At 45.4% G+C, this 19,303-nt stretch overlaps 1 long non-coding RNA gene across 1 annotated transcript; it reads right to left on the reverse strand.

Annotated features, from left to right (window-relative positions):
* Positions 1 to 4,798: 4,798 nt before the first annotated feature.
* LOC122464778 lies at positions 4,799 to 13,988 on the reverse strand. Its single transcript, XR_006289135.1, has 3 exons — positions 13,978 to 13,988; positions 5,095 to 5,109; positions 4,799 to 4,969 (listed from the first exon to the last, which is right to left on the reverse strand). It is a non-coding gene; the product is annotated as an uncharacterized LOC122464778 (long non-coding RNA).
* Positions 13,989 to 19,303: the final 5,315 nt, after the last annotated feature.

Below are 19,303 nucleotides of genomic sequence, written 5' to 3' on the forward strand. Positions count from 1 at the left end.
AGGGCCTGAGACTTCTGCTGCCATTGCTTATTATCTTTATTTATACTAACGTTACAGTATCTTGGGGCCACAACTACTACTGGGGCATGTGGCAGGGTGGACTAGGTCCGGAGGTCCCCTGCTGGAGGCCTCGCAGCCCTGCATCACCCTGCCCCAGAACAGAGCAGAGAGAAGTCCTCCAGACAGCCTAGAGTGGCTGCAGAACAGTGGCCAATCAGAGGGGCTGATGGAGTGACCAATCCAGGGCCAGAAGGGCCCTACCTAAGACAAGCAGCAGAGCAGAGTTCAGTTGCTGGGTGGAGCTCAAAGAGCAAAGACTGGGTGACTGAAAGAGCAGCAGTACTGTAGACAGGACTGAAGCCCTAGTGCCTGGCTGGTGGGAAGAGCAGCAAGACCAGCCGAAGGTCAGTGCGGGCAGGCTGAAGCCCAGGGGGACTGAGCACAGAACCTGGCCAGGCTAGCGAGGGTACCAAGATAGGCCCTGCTGGTCTGGCTGAAGACTGAGCCCGGGGAGGCCTGCTGAAACACCACCAGCTGCGGGTACTGAGATGGGCCCTGGCTGGGTGGTTGAAGAAGGCAGTGCCTCTGGGAAAAGCCTTAGAGCTATGGCCCCATACCAGGGCCGAGATAAGAACTCTGGACTATATACCCCAGAAAGGGGAACAGTGTATGCGGCTCGGCTGGAGGGCTGAGTCACTGAACACCTACGAAGAGAACCATCAGCCTGGGGGGTGTCTTGAGAGGTGGGTGACACCCCAATATAAGAACTAAAACCAAAAGCAGGCTCACACCCAAACAACCAAAGGGGGCTGCTCTTGAGAGGCGGGTGCCACCCCATGTAAAAGACTATGATTGCAAGTATATCAGCCAGAGAGAAAGGGGGTACGCACAAGAGAGGGTGCTCACCTCATTACAGTGCCTCATTGTGGTATGTGCTGTACAGACACACAATAAGAGACAGTCTCTGCCTGGAACAGTTTGTAGTCTAAGTACAGAAGATATGCAAAGGAAGCAGCATTATCCTCATTTTACAGATGTGGGGGGGGGAGGAACTGAGGCACAGAGAGACTAAACAACTTGCCCAAGGTCACAACGGAAGCTTGTGGCAGAGTTAAGGACTGAATATGGGTCTCCTGAGTTCCTGCTTTAACGACAAAGCCACTTTTCCTTCCTTTCTAAACTTTCCCTCTTTGACGTTGTTAGGAAAGTTCCTGGTGGGAATAGGATCAGACCCAGAGACTAAAATGCTTTGGGATTCTCTGTGTAAGTTACTATATTTTATTCTACAGCATGGGGTACAAAATCCAGGTTTAAAGAAATCTAAAGTAAAAGAACAAGTTAAAATGTACCCAGGCACAGTTGCCTGTCTTATTCCTGAGCAGGTATAGCATAAATATAGGCACACAGGGGAGTTTCTAGGGTGAAGGGGGACAATTATGTATGCAAGAGGATACTTAAAACAACCAGACAAGTCGCAAAATGAGACTTGGAGGCCTAATTATTGAATTAATATTACTCTGTTTAAGCTAATGCATTTGTATGTAGCGCAGGACCTTATAGAATACATGCGGCCACAATAATAGCTCTGAGTCTGATCTTTGGAGATGTGACCGTCAGGAAAGTCTGCTGTGGGTACAACAGGCCCCTGATCTCTGCATGGAGTGTCTGGCCACTACTGTTACACAAATAATAACAATAATTAATGGTGTGGAACCAGTCTCACTTGGGTTCTCAGTGAGGTGTGAACTGAGATCTTAAGCACAAGTCTCTGTCCTCTGAGCTAAAAGATGGATTCCTACAGCTGGCAGCAGTAGGAGATTGTAAAACCTCTTCCATGAACCTGTGGTTAGAAGGGGCAAAGACCCAAACTCTCCAGGCATATAGCTGCAGCCCTACATTTTAAAGGTGGCTCAGCCGCTGCCCCATGGAAGTTCTGGCAGGCAGATACAATGCCTCAACTACAGTACATCCATAGCTCCATCTCGTACACCATTCATTCCTCACTCTGCCCAGTTAGCTCTGCTTCTCATTGTGGACGGAAGACTAGGACATAGCCCTGCTTTCTTTGCAGAGGCTGCAGAGACAGTGGTAGCAGCCAGCCTGTGTCCTTGAGCACACGGTCTTCCATTTTGTGTAGCTGCTGCAGATGAGCAGCCAGAGATTGCTAGCTAGGCCCCTTCTCAATTCACAGATCCATGTAGGCAAGCCTGGACTTTCCCCGGGTTGTTGCATCTTGAGCTCTAGAATCTAAGTTCACATTTAAAATAATAATAATCATGTAAGTCACTAGCCCTTATATTTGTGAAACTAACCTGAACAATGCAATCTGACTGCAAACTGCTGCAGTGACATGTTCCTGAGTCTTCAGACAGCCTGACACTGACAGCTCGAGGGAGGTGCAAGCTGCCCATATTCTTTTACAGTGATGTTAACTCTAAAACCCAGTGATGACAATACGGATGTCAATATTATTAATCATTTCACTGCTGATTAAAACATCCACAGAAGGAGAGGGTTGATCATATTAGGCAGATGTGCACAATCTACTGTGAGCGGCATCATAAGTAGGAAGAACTTGGGAGAATCCCACCATTATTTTCCACTATCTAAGCTTGAAATTTTTCAAAGCTACTGTTGTTCTTGCTGCCTTTCCTTCTTTCCCTCTGTTGCGTGAGATGGTGGAGGCAGTGGGGAGCTTGGTGAAGTGCTAAAATCCTCCCATCTAACGTTTAATATAATCATTTTGGACACTGGCCCAGTTCTTCAAAACCAGAACCATCCTTTTGAACTGGGATACTTGGTGGTCCTCTCGAGGCTGGGCCCATGAAGCTCGTTGTGGCGTGTTTGCTAATCAAACAGGCTTCTGGCATAGCATGAGCTCTGATGCTAGCCATGTGAGCTTGTCTCGCTCTCAACTGCTGTTCTGGTTTCAAAAGTGATAGAGTGAAATCAAATCATTACCCTCTATGTACTCTCTCCTCTAGCAAAGGATAGGCATAGAGATAATAAGTTGTAGAAAGGGTACTGATTGTATAGTATACTGGGAAGAGAGAGAGAGAGGAGTACAGTAACTTGACTGTTGATCATGAAACCACCCAGAATATCTCACTGTGCCTAAATCAGCTGCAGTTAGAGGGGTTCAAATGAAAGAACTGCAAGACAGTGACAGGTGAGCATTAGTTTACGAGACCTAATCTAGGCTGCAAATGCTTTAGGCCAAAGACCTGGCCAGGCAGCTTTGTTTGTCATTAGAGAAGGTTGTGACAACAGCCATTTATCTTTGTTAAATTCTTCTTCTTCTTTTTTGTAGAATGAACAATTGTCTCTATTTCCAGTGATCAGACTCTGTGAAGTAAACACCATATATATACATAGGGTTAATATTTGCTGGGGCTCATCAATAATATTACCAGTAGTTTTCTTTCTGATGCTGCCACCCATCTGAGAGTGAGTGGTCTGTGGGACTCAAGCTGCAAAAGTGAGCAGCTTATCTTTTTTTCATCAATAAAATCCCTCTTTTTGCTCTCAGTAAAATGAGCTCCCTGTGTGTGAGAGTGGCTTACGTTTACCAAGAGTGCCAGAATTAGGTTGTTTGCCTTTCCTTTCTTTTCATTGAACAAAGACTTTTGTTCTGGGGGAGGTCTTTTCACAATAAGTGCATTTTCCCTTCTTGTGTTTATTATAGTCCTGGAACCTGCAGGCCAGGCCCGGCTCTGATGTGATGTTGCAGTTAAATCATAAACCTTGCTTTGTGGTTTCTCGGGGTCAGATTGGTACGTTCCTGCAACACAATTATGTCTTCACTATAAGGAAATTCACTCCTGTGCAGAAGGCTATAGCAAGATTATGCACCACGTAAACCCCACTTACAGTATTGCCAACCCCAAAACCATGAATCAGTCTCCCCCCTCCCTCCCCTCCACCCTGCAGTCATGAGATTGGATGGGGGGATCCAGTAGACATGATGTAAATTGATTTTAGTGAGGCTTTTGACCCGGTCCCATATGACTTTCTAAAGCGCAAACTAGGGGTATGTGGTGTAGATGAAAAGTATTTGGTGGGCACACAACTGGTTGAAAACCTGTACTCAAAGAGAGGTCAGCAATGGTTTGCTGTCAAACCGGAAGGATGTGTCTAATGAGGTCCCTCAGGGGTCTGTCCTGGGAATGGTAGTGTTCAACGTTTTCATTGAGGACTTGGATAATGGAGTGGAGAGTATGCTTATAACATTTTCAGAGGACACCATTCTGAGAGGGATTGCTAGCACTTTGGAGGACTGGGATTAGAATTCAAAAGGATCTTGATAAATTGGAGCACTGGTCTGAAACCAATAAAATGAAATTCAATAAAGGAGGCAGTTGGGAAAGGCTTCAAGTGTGGGAAGCTGCCAGAGCATTTCCTTGCTGTGGCAGGGAAAGACTCCAGCAGTGGGGAGGCAATGGTACAGTACACTGCTCAAAATAGCAGTGTAGACGTGGGTAGGCATGTAGAGAGCCACAGAGTACATATATTAAACCACCTCTATTGACACCTCAGTCTGGGACAGTTCCACAGATTTGTCACCTAAAAAGAATGGCTCAGGTGTGGGAATCTCCCTCACATCCTCTGCAGTGAAGACTGATGCAGAGAATTCATTTGGCTCCTCCGCAATGGCCTTGTCTTCCTTTAGTTATTGTCCCATGGTCCCAACTGGTTGTTTGGCAGGCTTCCTGCTTCCAATGTACTTAAAAAAATTTTTGCTGTTAGTTTTTGTGTCTTTTGCTAATTGATCTTCAATTATTTTGTGTAGGTTTTTTGCTTTTGTTTTTTTGGGCCTGCCTAATTGTACCTTTACACTTGACTTGCCAGAGTTCATGTTTCTTTCTATTTTCCTCAGTAGGATTTGACTTAAATTTTTAAAGGACGTCGTCTTGTCTCTAACTGGCTCTTTTACTCTCTTTAGCCATGGTGGCATTTTCTGGTCCTCATACTGGTTGGTGTGTGTGTGTGTGTTTGTTTTTTTTTTTTTGGGGGGGGGGGGGTATACATATCAATTGAGCCGCTATGGTGTTTTTAAAGCTTCCATGCAACTTGCAGGAATTTCACTCTTGTGACTGTTCCTTTTAATTTCTGTTTCACTAGCTTCCTCATTTTTTCGTAATTCCCCTTTTTGACATTAAATGCTACTGTGGTGGGTTTCTTTGGTCTTTTTCCTCCTACAAGGATGTTAAATTTAATTACATTGTAGTTTCTATTAGTGAGTGAGTCAGCTATATTCACCTCTTGGACCAGATCCTATGTACCACTTAAGAGTAAATCAAGAAGTGCCTCTCCCTTTGTGGGTTCCAGGACTAGCTGCTCCAAGAAGCAGTTATTAATTATGTCTACAGAGTTTATTTATGAATTCTGTCCTGAGGTGGTGGTCCCAAAGAATATGGGGATAACTGATATTCCCCCATTATTATTGGGTTTTCTGTTTTTTATAGCCTCGCTAATCTCCCGGAGCATTTCACCATCCCCACCCTGGTCAGGTGGTCAGTAGTATATTCCTAATGCTACACTCAGAAAATCCATACATGAATAATAATATCTGTAGAGTTTCTGTGGTACAGTTTGATTCATTTAAGATGTTTTACTATATTTGACTTTATGCTTTCTTTTAAATATAGTGCTTACCCACACTAGTCAGACCTATTCTGTTACTCCTATATATTTTGTACACTGGTATTACCATGTCCCATTGATTATCATCATTCCACCAAGTTTCTGTGATGCCTATTATATCAAATAAAATGGAATAAATGGTCAGTTTTCACAGGGAAGAGAGGTAAACAGTGGGGTCCCCCAAGGATGTGTAGTGGGACCAGTACTGTTCAACGTATTCATAAATGATCTGGAAAAAGAGATACACAGTGAGGTGGCAAAGTTTGCAGACTATTGAAAAGATAATTAAGTCCAAATCTGACTGCAAATAGTTACATAGGGAGACCCAGTCACAAAACTGGGTGACTGAATTTCATCTGCCATTTTCTTGCCCAGTGTTGATAAATGAAGAGTAGTGTACATTGAAAAACATAATCCCAAGTATAGGTACAAAATGATGGAATCTAAATTAGCTGTTACCACTCAAAGAGATCTTGGAAATAGTTCTTTGAAAACATCTGCTCAATGTGCAGCTGCAGTCAAAAAAGTGAACAGAATGTTAGGAACCATTAGAAAAGGGATAGATAATAAAACAGAAAATATCATCATGCCACGATATAAGTTCACCGTACACCCACACCTTGAGTACTGCATGCAGTTCTGTTCATCCACTCTCTAAAAATATACATTAGTATTAGAAAAAGTACAGAGAATTGCAACAAAAATTTATATGGATATGGAACAGCTTCCATATGAGGAGAGATCAATAAGACTGGGACAGTTCCTTTTAGGATAAAAAGACACCTAAGGGGGAATTTCATAGAGGTCTATAAAACCATGAATGGTGTAGAGAAAGTGATGTTTATCCCTTCACATAACACAAGAACCAGGGTCACCCAATTACATTAATAAGAAACAGGTTTAAAACAAACATAAGGAAGTACTTCTTCACATAATGCATAGTCAACCTGTGTAACTTGTTGCCAGGGGATGTTGTGAAGGCCAAAAGTATAACTAGCTTAAAAAAGGAATGAAATAAGGTCATGGAGGATATGCTCATCAGGGGCTATTAGCCAAGATGGTCAGGGATGTAACCCCATGTTCTGGATGTCCCTAAACCTCTCACTGCCAGAAGCTGGGTCTGGATGACAGGAGACAGATCACTCAATAATTGCCGTGTTCTGTTCATTTCCTCTGATGCCTCTGGCACTGGCCACTATCAGAAGACCAGCTACTGGGCTAGATCGAGCATTGGTCTGACCCATTCTCATGTTCTTACATACCCTAAGGGTTCAGACATATCTTTACTCTCTGGAGCAGTGTCTCGCCATCTACACTTCTGTTTATAGCCATGTTAAGGGGGCATGTTGTGCATGTACTCTATACATGGCCAAAAGGAGAGTTCAGTGTAAGCATACTCCTAGACATGGGAGGTAACTTGGCACTGGTGAGGTCTCAGCTGGCGTATTGTGTTCAGTTCTGGGTGCCACTTTAACAAAGATGGGGACTAATTGTAGAGAGTCCAAAGGAGAGCAACAAAAATGATGAAAGGTTTAGGAAACCAGGCCTCTTTAAAATAACAAGGAGGCTCCTAATGAAGTCTATTTAGCTCTTTCTTTGAACAGTGTGGGAAACAGGTTAAACCAGTCTGGGGAGGACCCGTGGGGAGGGTCCACATTTCCTGGCTGCAACATCTGTCCCCACCCCTCTTACTTTCACAGGGCTCTGACATTCGAGTCCCTGGCTTAATGAGATCTTTCATCTGAGGGTGACCCCCTCATCTGGCACAGGTTAAGCACAGTCCTGCTTCCTGGTATTCATACAATACTGCCAGCTACATTGGTAACAGCATTTCACTACCCCTGCATTCAGTACTAAAGTGATTTGTAACCCAACACCAGCCAAAGTTGATTGCTTAGCTAGAGCGCTGTGTTGCTCAAAGTAGAGGAGGAACAAACTATTTAAATGAACACACCTAAAGTCTCTTCCCCTCTCAGCTAACTGTCAGGGAAGAATTCATTCAGACCCTGCTTACACTAGGATTTATTTATTCCAGTTAAAACTGAGATTCTCAAGTAATCCCATGACTCCAGGAGCTGGGGCTTTAAGACAAAGCTCCAAATATTGTGAGCCTAGCGATGACCTTGCCAGAGTTGACAACACTGGACTTAAATGGCCCATAGCTCTTATGTTGTTTGTTTGCATATGGGGTGAATTTCACCCTACAGGATCAAATGGAAGTTGTGGGGGGCTGGGGGAGGAAGTCTTATCCAAACATGGATATCTTGGGTGAAAAATAGTTAAATGTCATTGACATGTTGAGAATCTGAAACTTCTTGACCAGCTTTAATAGTAACAATCACAAAGAGGAGATGTGGAAAAACAGTGATCACAAGCTGATGCCTGGTGTAAGTCAACTGAAGACAGTAGAGTAATACCAAAGATGGATTTAGCTTATGAATTATGATTTGTTGGTTTGCACATGTGAATAGCTGAAGGTTAGATAAGAAAGCAACAAGAATATAGGAAGAATAAGTGCACATTTTTACACTATATTTCAAATGCAAAGGTTTATTAGCTCATATCAGTTAAGCTGCAAAACCCACTGGTGCTTAAATGATGATGTTTAAATCACCCTCCGTCTCTTGAGAAATGGAAGGTAATGGTACCCCAGCTGGTCAATGACTGTGCCAACTACCATTTGTTTATCTGGGCTGAGACACAGATGGTCTTGTTCTCCCTGTTTATTTTTGCTGAATGGCCTTTCCAGCCGCTTTGATCTGTGATCTCTACAGTTTCATATCTTCTCCTAAAAATGGGTGTATACTGTTTTGCCAGTACACTGGGACATTGGATTAATTTTCCCTCAAAGAGCTAGAGTCTCAACTGGTGTGAATCAGCGTGACTTCAGTGTAACCTTGCTGATTTACATCAACTGAGGAGCCGTTCCATTGATTCTCTCCCTCCAAAAATTTAATGGAAAGAACAATGAGGACATACTGTAGAACATATGAAGAATGTCCATCTTGTTGCATTTAAAGCACAGGTTATGCACACTGTAAATAACAGCCCCATAAATCATGGTTGGCTATAATATAATACTTGGCACTTTTCATCTTCAAAGTAAACCTGCGGTATAATATAAAAGATGTTCTAATCTTTGCATTTAATACAAAGAGGAGTAAAACACTAAACAACTCTTAATGTCAAATATAATAAAAGAAAGGAATGATTAACAATCAAAGAGCAGCAGAAATCTTGGCAGACTAATCACATAGAGTAGGACTTGGAGATGTAGTTCCTCTTAGAATTCAGGAAAAAGCAGGTACTTTCAGAGTGTAGGGTATGATTTGAAAAAATGTAGGTATACGTTTAGCAGTGGTTCGTTAAATTAACAAGAAAGAAGAACTTTCCTTCCAACAATGCTGAAAGTCCTTGCTTTGCCAAGGTTTGAAATAGGAGCTGTGTTCCATGAGGTCCTAATCTGTATCACTGAACTGTAGCTTCTGGTGAGGCGCACCAGTGCAATGGCCATTTCTACTGGGAGATCAATCTCTCTATTCAGATACAGGGTTAATGGCTGGTATGTCTCAGAACTGGTTTGAAAATGTCACGTGCTCCTTGTTATGGCAAAGGTGGGGATGGAATGCATGACTTTTATTTGTAGCACAGGAGCAGATCCAGGCACTATTGTTTTAGGTGACGCATACACACAGTAAGAGACCGTCCCTACCCTAAAGTCCTAACAATCTAAGCAGGCAAAGGAAGGGAGAAACTAAGGACTTGTCTACACTACAAAGTTTTGTTGGCAAAAGCTGCCTTATGCCGACATAACGGGAGGTGTCCGCACTACAAAGCTAATTTTGGAGGCAAAAGTCTGCTGTTTTGCCAACAAAAAAACCCACCTCAACGAGAGGCACAAAGCTTTTTGTGGCACAGTTAAAGCGACAGAGCATCAGTGTAGACACTGCTGTTTGTTTTGTCGACAGAACTGACTCCCACCAGTGTCCCATAATGCCTGCTGTGACCGCTGTGCTCACTGTTTTGATCTCTGCTGCCCTGCAAGCATGTGCCCCTCCCCTTTCAAGACTCCCAGAAATATCTGACAGCTGAGCGTGCTGCTCCCTTGGGGAAACAGAGCAAATCACTGAGGTGGAATAATCCTGTTCTGCCCTGCATTAGAACACCAGGGCAGACAGACTGCTGCTGCAGGGGGTGGGGGGAAGGGATGGGCTGTTTGCTGAGCTGCTTTGATATTCCTCAGCAGGGAGAGCTCACAGAGCTGCTGTGGATGTCACTCCCGGCAGCCCAGGAGGTTGTGCGAGAACTCGGAGGGAACCACAGAGCCATAGGCAGGCAGAGTGGGCTGCTTCGGGAGAGACTGCTGTGAGGAGCAGAGCCAGGGGCTGAGCTGACGTGGGGAGGGTGTCCCCCTGTCTCAGGATAGGTCGGTCGGCCTGCTGTCTCTCACACCCCAGACACGCCACTCTCCTCTCCCTCCCTCCACACGCTTCAGTTGAAAAGCGGCTGACCATCTACTAGGATGGCCCTGGAACAATGGGATTGAGAAACCTGCATCATGTGTACACTGTACCTGCCCTATGAGGCACTGCAAACCCTTCCCAAAGCACCCTGTGGCCAGTTGCACAGTGGGATAGCTACCCACAGTGCACAGCTCTGTGTCAATGCAAGAGCCGTTAGTGTGGATGTGCTCTGCTGACACAAGGAGATAGTGTGGACATGCAAAAGGGGTTTTAATTAAAGCAGCATAACTTTTTCCGACAAAACTTTGTAGTGTAGACGTGGCCTAAAGATTGATCTATGCTACAGGCTTCTGCCCGTATCACTACATCACTTAAAATTGTGGAAAAGCCACCCCCCTGAGCAACACACTTATACTGACCAAACTCCTGCCGTAGATAGCGCTATGTCGATGGAAGGACTTCTCCAGTCAACCTCACGGAGGTGGACCTACGCCGATAGGAGAAGCTTTCCCTTCAGCGTAGATAGTGTCTTCACTAAGTGCTGCAGCACTGTATGTGTAGACAAGCCCTGAGAATTCTTGTCTTCATTTGACAGATGGAGAACTGAGGCACAGCGACTTTAAGAGTTTAAGTGACTTGCTCAAGGTCCAGGAATTGAACCCAGTCCTACAAGGTGCTGAAGTCCCTCAACCATACCAATGTCGATGGGATTTGAGAATGCTCGGCAACTTGTGGAATCAGGGTTTTCATCCCAGGACTCCCAGGTATACTCCTTTGTGCTGCCTGAATAATTCCTGTCCTCACCCTGTCCATCCTGGTACTTCATTTACAGCTTCCCCCACAACTCCTTCAGTTTTCCTTTAACATTTTGCTCAGTTACTGCAGAAATGAACAAACATAAGGAAGTATTTCTTCACACATCGCACAGTCAATCTGTGGAACTCCTTGCCAGAGGATGTTGTGAAGGCCAAGACCATAACAGGGTTCAAAAAAGAACTAGATAAATTCATGGAGGATAGGTCTGTCAATGGGTATTAGCCAGGATGGGCAGGAATGGTGTCCCTAGCCTCTGTTTGCCAGAAGCTGGGAATGAGCGACAGAGGATGGATCAGTTGATGATTACCTGTTCTGTTCATTCCCTCTGGGGCACCTGGCAGTGACCACTGTCAGAAGACAGGATACTGGGCTAGATGGACCCTTGGTCTGACCCAGTAGGGCCATTCTTATGTTCTTAACATAAGCCTCACGGGGGATCTCTAGAGTAAGACTCTAAATATCTCAACAGAAAATGACCCACTGGTTCAAACCGGAATCTACCTGCTAGGAAATGATAGCTCACCACAGAAATGGAATATGGCCTAGTTGAATGGCAGACAAAGTAGTGACAGTACCAGCTTCATCAGGTGGAAGCTGCTCTAGGAACTGACAAGGAGCAAGCTTTAGCTCTGCAGCTTTCCACCCAGTGTGCTATTTGAGCCTGTGATGTTGTGAAGTTTTGGTAAAGGTTTGAAGGAAGTGCCAAGGACTCCCAGTGGCTGATGAGGTTTGCTAAAGCAGATCCCCACCAAATGCTCTTTTTCCTTCATGAACTGGCAATGCCAAGATCATTGCTTTTTCGAATGCAAACAGGATGCTGTCCAGCTGAGCTGCCTTACTGACCGTGCCGTGTAATGTTCTAATACAGCAGACAATCTAATGCAATTTTGTTTTGGATTGTGTTAAGACCACAGAGATCTATGGGTTTGAATACAGGCTGTAAATTTAGGATGTACCATCTTGTGAATTTTATTCTGCAGGATAAAGGCAGTCAGATACTGTGTGCTGATGAAAGTCAAAAGGCTTGTTTGTACAAGGAATTACACTACAGGAAGTTGAGTGTGAATCTGTCCTGCACTAACGTATCACAGGCCTTGTCTACACTTGCAAGTTAGAGCACATTAAATCAGCCCTGGGTGCCATAACTCCTGAGGTGTCCACACTGGCAAGGCACATAGAGTGCTTGGACTCTGCAGTTGGAGCACTCCTGGTAATCCACCTCCACGAGAAGCATAGAGCTTGCTTGTGACACCCTGGCCAGAGGACTGGGGTGTCAGTGTGGATGACGTGTTGCATTACTATGCTGTGATTGGCCTCTGGAAATGTCCCATAATTCCCTGAAGTCAAGTGGCCACACTGGTCATTGTTTTGAACTCTGCTGCAGGCATGCAGATATCCCCTTTCAAAGCTCCGTTTCTGACAGCCTGAATGCTTATCTGCTCCAGGACATAAAGCAAACCATTACTGTGGAATGTTCCTGCTACAGAGGCAGGTAGAGGGGTGTGTGTGTGAGGCGGGGGGTGATGTCGGATTTCCCCCTTTCCCTGTCTGAACTTACAAGATAGCATGCTGACACACTCTGCCCCCCCAAAACACATTGTCTCTCCCCCAACATACACACCACACACTCCCTGTCACACTGCCAGCTGCTTTTCAAATGAGGGGATGGGGAATCTAGTAGGATGCCCATGGAACAATGGAATTAAGAAGCCTGCATCATGTGATGCTGTGCCTGCCCCATTAGGCATTGCAAACCCTTTCCAAAGCATGCTGCAGCTACTTGCACACTGGGATAGCTACCACAATGCACCGCTCTCTGTGGCATTACAAGAGCTGCTAATGTGGACATGCTCTACAATCACAAGGAACACACAGCAGCGCTTTCCCCGCTGCTGTCTCCGAGAGCTGGTTTAATTCCCAGCGCTCTAAATCTGCAAGTGTAGATGTAGTCACAGTCTAACAGTCTACGTGCCCCTACTGATATGCATTAACAGTTAGTTACAGCGCTTTGATCTAGTCCTCTTTGAAATGGGACTAGCTCCAAACACTCTAATGAATTGTCAACATGTCATCAGGGTGCATACCCACAGTTAGATCATGCTAGTGCAGGATAGATTCACACCCCAGGTTGCTGCTTTCTAATTGTTGGTGTAGACAAGCCTTAAGAGAGCAATTACGTAGTGTCAGAGCCTGGCCCTGTCCTGCTTGCTGGATGGACAGCAATTTACCATGGGATCCAATCGCTGAATTCCATGTGCCTCTAAACCTCCTGGGCCTGGTTAGCGACTGATAACTGTTCCCAACTCTAGGTCTCTCAAATACCTTCCTAGGTGCAGACTCCATATTTGACACCCTTCTTGAGCAATGGGACCCTGCAGTCTGGCCACCTGGATCCCGGGACCAGTGCCTCAGTACTCTTGAGCCCCCAGTTTCTTAGACAAATTCCATTTTAGACTCCAGCTGGCTATGGAAGCTCTGATTTCTTAACTAACCACTTCAAGGACTATGTGGCAGTAAAGCAAGGAACACAGACTTAGCACAGGCATTTCTTAACCAAAACTCCTTTACTCTTAAAAAGAGCACAAGGGTTACAGATCTGTGGAAATCAACACACACCTGAACACAACTCCCTCTGTATAACTTCACCACCACCTGTCAGACCTAAGGTTTTGGTCCAAGTCCATAGACCTGATAACCCTCCCACACTTATTGGCCTAGGTGTTATTATCTGGCAGTGGAATGGCTGCCATCCTCACAGAAGAAGCTCCCTAAATAAAATCTTTCCTCTTTAGTCAGGCTGGGCAATTGCAGCTTTTCTAGCCATGTGCTTAGACCAAGGAATTTCAGCCCCCTTCTTCAAAGGCAGGTTTTTGTGTAGAGTCCATTCAAAGTCAGTGACCCCTACTAAGGGCAAACGTATTGTTCAGCTAGGGAAGAGTCATTCAGAGTTGGTGGCCCTTGATGGCACTCTCATTGTTAGCTCTCTAGGAGGTGTCCCAGTCCTCTGATATGAGCACAAAGGGTCTAGCATAGATTATCCCTCTCAGGATTTGACGGGTTTTCATTGCCATCCCATCTTGTCTTATCCCAAGATGGCATTTACAATGTAAAGTGAAGGTTACAATCAAAATGGCATTCACGAAACCAAAAGGAGTTTACCATTTGACATTGAGAGGATAAGTTTATTGCTCTGAAATGCAACAGGGTGATGCTGATCCTGGTAAAGTGGAATAATCCTCCTAGCATGGATGGAGTTATGCTGGTATAAAGATGCCTGTAGCAGTATAGTTTAGTTCTCATCCCACAGGGAATGAACTAGACCAGCACAGGGCACTTTTTACACCGGATAATTGTGTTCACAGGGTTCTAGCTTTCTGATTTAAAAAAAAAAACACACCCATAAATTAAATAGTAAGATGAATCCAAAAACTATATATACAGCAGGCGTATGACTCAATGCTAAACTAGAAATCCATAAGTGTTCTTGATCACTGTTCAGCCTACAAACAAACATTTGTGTTTTGAAGACCAGTGTGTCTAGAGCAGCATTTACAATTGCATTAGTTAGCTGAAGTTAATTGACGCTCAAGTTGGAAGGTCTGGAGCAGAAGCAAGCGGGTGGTCTGCATTGTTGCTCAAACAGCTCCTCCTGATGGCTTCCAAGTTTATATACAACCATGAGCCAATTAGTGGGCTGTGGGGCTGCCCCTCAGGCCCTGTTGGGTAGTACTTCCTGCAATATCTAGCTTCACAAGGTCCTCCAGGGGAAACCTGGCCTAAGTTTCCAGTGGTGATACAGAAGCATCAGCAGCCTAGAACCCCAGTGGTCCCATGTTCTTACATTACATGCCCTCCTCAGGCCCCTGTTTGGGGTGGTGCTGGCCTAGGCTTGTCAAGGTGAGTCCTGTAGAATCCCCCCACCCAGTCAGAGGCATGGGACTTGGGAAGCAGGTTCCCAAGAGCACTCCTCAATGCTGTAGCCTTCCCAGTCCACCAGGTAGTGCGGGCGGCCACATGTCCATCAGGTATCAAGCATGGCATGCATGTTATATTCTTCGTAACCCTGGATTTTGACTGGTGGAGGTGGTGGTGTTCAGTCAGGGAAGGGGTTCCGAGTATAGAACTTCAGAAGGAAAACTTGAAAAACTGGGTATATGTTGAGGGACTGGAGAAGCTGTAGTTTAAAGGTAACTGTGTTGATTTGCTTGCATATCTGGAAGAATCCCAGGAAGAAGTGGTCCAGTTTCCAGGAAGGTTGACTGGTCTGGAGATGCTTTGCAGTGAGCCACACCTTCTGGCCTCCTGTGAATGAGGGTGCTTTCTGTCGCTGACGGTATGCATGTTTCTTGTAAGCCACTTTTGCCGCCTCTTGGTTGTTCTTGAGCTCCTCCTGGACTGTTGGACCCAGTCAGTGGTGGCCGGGTTCAAGAATGCTGCTGGTGGCACTGTGTGACAATGGGGTGGAACCTGTAATTTGAAAAGAAGGGGCTATAACCTGTAAAGGCATGGCTGACATTATAAAATGAAAACACTGCATATGGCAGAAATGTGGAGCAGTTACCCTGCTGATAATTCACGGAACATCTCAAGTACTGTTCTAGTACTCTGTTCACTCTTTTGGTTTGCCCGTCTGTTTGGGGGTGGTGTGCAGCGGTAGTGGATATGTGACAGTCCAGTAACTGAAGCACTTTGTGCCACAAGCAAGAGGTAAACTGTGGGCCTTTGGTCTGAAATAGTGTGGTTTGGAAGTCCACGAAGATGATTCACGTTTTGCACCAGGAGTTGGGCAGTAGTCTCATCCGGGGGCAGGTGGTTGCAGGGAATGAATTGGGCCATTTTAGTCAGACGGTCCATGATTATTAAGACTACTGATAGGCCATTAAACACTGGAAGTTCCACAATGACATCTAGGCTGATGGTGAACCAGTTCTGGTTCAGACAATGTGTATGTCTGTTCATAGGGCACCTTTGTCACATGTTGAAAGTCAGTTGCAGCCCTTGTGTGGGGATAGTGAATCTGTCTTTTTCTTTTCAGAACACATCCAGGTAGTCTCGGTACTTGTCAGGGAGGGTGAGGTTCCGGTCTTGAGCTGCTCCCTTCTGGTTAGCCCCTGCCATCTGGGGTCTTAGCCAATCCTCAAGCCTGGATGTGGGCCCTCTGGGCGTTGGTCAGTTTGTTGGAGGCAAACTTTCTGGAAATATTCACAGGAGAATCCAATGCTCCTCTGCCACCAGGAGATACATAGGTCATGCTGCTCTAAGCAAAGAATTATTGGGAAGAATGGAGAGCAGGTTACATCATGTGATGTCCCAGGTGTTGAACCCAAGCCTGGGTGTACCCAGACAGCTGCCACATCCTGGACTCCACCCAATACCTACTGAAACAGGGTGGACTGGGAAGCTGCTAGGGATTGCCTGGCTCCACTGATTGGTCCACTTACGCTATTTAAGTCAGGAGGAGGAACAGGAAGTTTGTCCGAGCAACAAGGTGGTTTCCTGTTGTGGTTGCCTTGGACCCTGCTTGTGCCTGCCTCCTGCACCTAATCCTGTTCCTGGTTCCTGCCTTACTCACACCTTCACTCCTGTTCCCACTCTGCTTCTGTGAGTGCTTAATCCTTGGTTCTCCTCCTGCCTGTACGCCTCACTTCCAATCCTCAGTGACCAGTTCTGGCTCCGACCCTGGCCTCCGACTTCTGCTCTTAAGTCCAGCTTGACCCTTGGCTCTGGCATTTGGTATCTGACCTTGGCTCTGACCCCCAGCTTTGATTCCTGGTTCTGACTCAATCCCTGGCTCTGGGAACTGGCAGTTGACTCTGGTGCTGACCCTTGGCTTCTATCCCCACCCTGGACACCTGCTCCACCCAATAGACCTGACTCCTGCTCTGACTACTAGTCCAGACCACCTACATCCCAGTCCATAACGCATATTATTTCCTGGTGCCTTTCCACTATGGCCTCTATGGGGATGGTCTCTTGAGTCACTAGTCTTGATATTAGGAGCAAATCATTAATCATTTCCATCCATTGTGTGGATTTTGGCCAGAGAGGGATCTGGAGGATTTGGGCTAGGTTACAGACTGCAGGCAAGTAGCAGAGTCAGAGATGAACCAGGGTTATGCAGGCCACTTGTCCGGTATTAAACCGGAAAGTTATTTTTTCGGGGGGGCGGGGGGCAGGGGTCCTCCCATCTCATACTCTGACTAAACCGGATGTGGTTTTGTCCAATATAGAACAGCGGACGCCCCTTTGAAGAGCATGCTGCTCCATTCCCGCCAGCGTGATCTTGCACACAGTCAAGTGAGGGCGAAGCAGGGCACCCCTGTGCAGCATGACTTCACAAACACCGTGCATCTGAGGTCATGGCAGTGGAGGAGTCAAGCTGACAGGGCAGGCCAACGCTATTCCCAGAAGTACCGAAACATCCGGTATTCCAGGAATGCACGAATGGCTGCCCTAACCAGGGTAAGAAGCCCGAGTTTAGGGCCCACAGCAAGGTAAGATGTGGCAAGCAAGCAGTCTGCACTGTTGCTCAGACAGCTCCCCATGATGTCTTCCTGGTTATATACCAGAATGAGCCAATCAATGGGCCGTGTGCAGCTGCCCCTCAGGGCCTGCTGGGTGTTACATTCTGCAGTGTCTATCTTCACAGGGTCCTCCAGCAGAGACCTGGCCTAAGCTTCCAATGGCAATACTTAAGCATCGGCGGCCCCAAACCCCCATAGTCCCAGGTTCTACTCTCACAAGTTCTTAAAGAGTCTAGAAGCCGAGTCAAGGAAGGCTTTTAAGATTAACGTGAATATGTGGAATTGCACCTCAAAATGAAAAGGAAGCCAGTGCAGTATGGAGAGCACTGATGGAATCTGCTTCCTGTGGTTAAAAGTACTAAACAGTCACTGCCACATTTTCAACCAGCGGCAACTTCTACATAGTTGTCAAGGGAGATTTGATGTAGAGTCAGATTCCATGACTCTTACCCACTGAATGCCACCTCACTGTGCTAGTGGCTCCATTGAAATCATTGGGGCTACTTGTGGAGCAGGGGGCTACCCCGTATAAGGATGGTAGAACCCTGTCTCATAGCAAGCATTGCATTAAGCTAATCTGAAGGTCACAAGTGGCATGGATGACTGTGGCAATGTCAACATCAGAGGGAAATGGTTAAGGACATGATGATGTCACAGTAAAATGAAGCATAATTCATGGCATAGTCATAGTAATCAATAGATAATTTCACGCTATAGCGATGAGGAAAAAGTCAGCTCCCTCACATTGTTAGTTTGCTTTGATCTAGTCCTCTTTGAAACAGGACTAAATCAAAGCGAACTGATGAACTGTTAATCAAAGCGAACAAAAGAATTGTTCCGTTGGATCCTGCTGCTGCACACTAATGATTAGTTAGCTTGCTTTGATCTAGTCTCGTTTAAAAAAAACTAGATAAGAGAACGAACAAGTTGTTAATGTGTTGCAGCAGAGTCCATATAAAAGGCAAAATTCACATCTTCCCTGACAGTGGCGAGCACTGTAACATAATCGCATCCTTAGAAATGATTGCCAAGCAAAGAGGAGAAAAAGGCACAGTTGGCCATTGAAGCCACCTGAGATTTCAAGCTCAATTGAGGATCCAAAATTAATCCCTAAATACTGAACTTTCTTGAATAGTGATGTGCAAAACACCACAATAATGGAGGCAAGTAAATTTATTCATTTCTGAATATCAGTGGCAACAAAGCAGAATTTTCTGGAGCCTTCACAATCCATCTCTGATGCTGAGCACTCAGCAGCTGACCTTCCAGTGATCTGTCACACACCATCCACTTCCTCACTGGTCATCCCCTATACGAGGACCCTCCACCATTCCATCCATAACTTTCTCAACTTTCTCTGTGCCTATTGTGACAAAAGTACATAAGTCTGCGACTATTGATTTCTGACAGTAATATTTTGAACATAAAAAACAAAAAGAGTACTTGTGGTACCTTAGAGACTAACATTTATTTGGGCATAAGCTTTCGTGGGCTAAAACCCATCCAATGAAGTGGGTTTTAGCCCACGAAAGCTTATGCCCAAATAAATTTGTCTAAGGTGCCACAAGTGTGTGGTGTTTGTTTTTTTTGGCTGATACAGACTAACACAGCTGAACATAGGCATTCATCTTTTTTCCATCCAGGAGATACACAAGCACCAGCACCACATTTCAAAAGCTTCAATTTGCTTCTTGGCAGCAGCATTAACTTTCCACAATTCATATCCATAAATTGCTATGCCAGAAATTAGGCTCTTCATCAGTCACACCTTCATGCATTTCAAGATGGTCTTTCAACTGAGCAAGCCATCCCTAGTCTTCTTCCAATTTCTTTGGAACAGACTCCTTGTCTGGATAT

The sequence above is a fragment of the Chelonia mydas genome, chromosome 2 (genome assembly GCF_015237465.2).
Source record: "Chelonia mydas isolate rCheMyd1 chromosome 2, rCheMyd1.pri.v2, whole genome shotgun sequence".
In the NCBI taxonomy this organism is placed as follows: domain Eukaryota; kingdom Metazoa; phylum Chordata; order Testudines; family Cheloniidae; genus Chelonia; species Chelonia mydas.